This window comes from Coenobita brevimanus, chromosome 71 (assembly GCF_032717465.1).
Source record: "Coenobita brevimanus isolate Jiangsu-jjx chromosome 71, ASM3271746v2, whole genome shotgun sequence".
Taxonomy (NCBI): domain Eukaryota; kingdom Metazoa; phylum Arthropoda; class Malacostraca; order Decapoda; family Coenobitidae; genus Coenobita; species Coenobita brevimanus.
The window spans coordinates 39,249,861-39,252,360 of NC_137024.1; positions in this window are offsets into that span (position 1 = coordinate 39,249,861).

The window sequence follows — 2,500 nt, forward strand, 5'->3', positions numbered from 1 at the left end:
GAGAGAGAGGCGTGGCCAGAATGAGAAAACAAGTTGGATCAGGAAAAGTATGCAGTAGCTGCGGGAGGGAGGTAATGACGAATGTATGTACCGAGGTGGGAAAGTACTGTGGAATGGAGTTAGTGGGAAATGGAGACCGAGGTGGGGAGGCAGTGATGAATGGAGGTACTGAGGTGGGGAGCTACTGAGGTAGGGAGGTACTGAGAAATGGAGGTACTGAGGTGGGAAGGTTCTAGGGAATGGAAGTACTGAGGTGGGGAGGTACTAGGGAATGGATACCGAGGTGGGGAGGTACCGAGGTGGGAAAGTATTGAGGAATGGAGGTACTGAGGAATGGATGTACTCGGGTGGGGAGGAACAGAGGTACTGAGGACTGGAGGTACTGATGTGGGGAAATACTGAGGGATGGAGGTACTGAGTTGGGGAAGAAACTGAGGTGGAGAGATACTGAGGAATGGAGGTACTAAGCTGGGGAGGTACAAAGGTGAAGAGGTACTGAGGAACGGAGGTACCAAGGTGGAGAGGTACTGAAGAATGGAGGTACCGAGGTGGAAAGGTACCGAGGAATGGAGATACCGAGGTGGTGTGAGGTACTGAGGTATGAGTGTACTGAGGAATAGAGGTACTGTACTGATGTGGGGAAGTACTGAGGTATGGAGGTACTGAGATAGGCAGGTACTGAAGTGAGGAGGTACTGAGGTAGGAAAGTGGGAGGTACTGAGGGAGATACTGAGATGAAATGGCACTGAAGTGAAACCGAGAGGTACTGGGATAGTGAGATGGGAGGTACTGAGGTGGAGAAATGATCAAGTAATCAGTGCACGTCCTGACATCACGAGGATATGAGAGAATCAGTTACAGGAAAAACTAGAAATCAATAAGACAGTGCATACCTGCGCCACTGCCATTGCCATCAAATAGGATCCGGATCTGGATCCGTGGAGATATTGTGTGGAATACATAGGATCCGGATCAGCCCCAAATTTAATCAATTGTTCCTTGACCCATGGCCCACTCTTCCACAAATTTTTACTGAAATTCATTGAGAACTTTGGGAGATACTGTGCGGGATACACAGAATCCGGATCCAGATCCGCCCCAAAATTTAAACAATTCTTTCTTGGCCCATGGCCCCACCCTTCCATAAAATTTCATTGAAATTCATTAATAAATTTTGGAGATATTGTGTTGACAAAAAAAAAAAAAAAAGCACACAAACACGGGTGAATACATAAGCTTCGCTGGCGGAGGTAACAACGTCGTCATCGGCCAGTTCATTCTTCTACATAGCTATACAACCGGTACGCAGCACCCGTCTAGCATGTGTCTAAAGCAAACATTTACTAGTATTCTCGTTGCTTCATAGTCTCTGCTGGTTAAAGCTGGAACAATTCAGCCGGTTTTCTGTCTTTCGTTTGCACATTTCCGTCAATGTTCAGCCAAGGGAGAGAGAGAGAGAGAGAGAGAGTCTATCATCTAATATATTATAGCACTAGCCGTGTGTGTGTGTGTGTGTGTGTGTGTGTATTTTGGGCAGCCGAAACTACACATTCAAATCGCACCAAAATTGGCACAGAAATCGAAAAAAAATTCGCAGATGTAGAAAAAACTTGGTCCCATCACGATTGAAAAACTTTTGCTAAATATAATGAACGATCACATTTTGACCAAAAAACGCTGCTCCCGAAGCCCGGCATAGGATCTCCGTAGAATTTTTTGTCCAGAGGCAGAACTAAAATAAACTGGGTTCCATTACCGAAACTGCAAATAACACGATCAATTGGTTAGCTGCAAAAAATCCAAGTGACAACGTTACACTAGAACAGTATATAAATGCCAAAGCCCTCCGCAGGAGCAAGTGCGAGGGGCCCGAAGGGCCCACGAGCACTTGTTCTGTTCAAAAGCTAGCATCTCTCCTGAATGCTGAGGTGTAACAGAAAATTAACACTATATGATACTAGTCACGAAGAAGTGCTATGGAAATGATGCAGGTGCGAATTATTTGCCTCTTCCGCCAGTCAGCTGCAGACGAAAATGTGGGCCAAGTTAGGGTGAAAGGATATGGGCATTTGTGGTACTCTCACTCTCTGTTTGTCTCTATGACCTCTAGTCTCTTAACCCCTTTAGCACAATGAAACATACTTGTATTATACTGTATTTTTGCAACCACCAGACGATTATACTTAGTTCGGCAGACACTTCTTGAACTGGAGAGGTTAGATGTGGCCTTCGTTAACTTCTTCATAAGTAAACCGTTGCTCTAATTAAATAATACCGCCTGGTGGAAGTAAGAACAAAACAGAGAATGACGTGCTCGTACTGAAGGGGTAATATGTAATGCGTCTAAGATATCTCGACATTAATGCGTCTTGTTTACTCTCTTTCTTCTGTTCAGCAAGTCTTTGGACGGGACACTTTTTCAGGATCCTAGGCTATCATTCTTTCTTATTTTGTTTTTCCCTGCAACAACATAAAACGCCTATTCCCAGACTTCACCAAG